This window comes from Alosa sapidissima, chromosome 24 (genome assembly GCF_018492685.1).
Source record: "Alosa sapidissima isolate fAloSap1 chromosome 24, fAloSap1.pri, whole genome shotgun sequence".
Lineage (NCBI taxonomy): Eukaryota > Metazoa > Chordata > Actinopteri > Clupeiformes > Clupeidae > Alosa > Alosa sapidissima.
The window spans coordinates 24,525,550-24,525,867 of record NC_055980.1 but is presented as its reverse complement, the minus strand read 5'-3'; positions in this window follow the sequence as shown (position 1 = coordinate 24,525,867).

Here is a 318-nt window from a genome sequence, read left to right as displayed (position 1 = left end):
ATGTGTGTGTGTGTGAGAGAGAGAGAGATGGACTGTGTGATGCAGTAGTGTGTGTGTTCATACCAAGAACCATAACTACAACTATAACGGCAAAAAAGTATTGTTCTGGCTAATATGGACGACAACATCCACACATAAATTATAACAATAACAATATGAAGAACGATATCATTGGGGATCACTTTTAAAATAAAAAGCTGACGGCCATTCAGATTCCATCAAACTCTAGCATGTATTCATCAACATGAGGAGAGATTTTCCTAAAAGGTGTAGGGAAAGTATTTTGACGAGATGACAAAAGGGTTATTATGTTAGTGG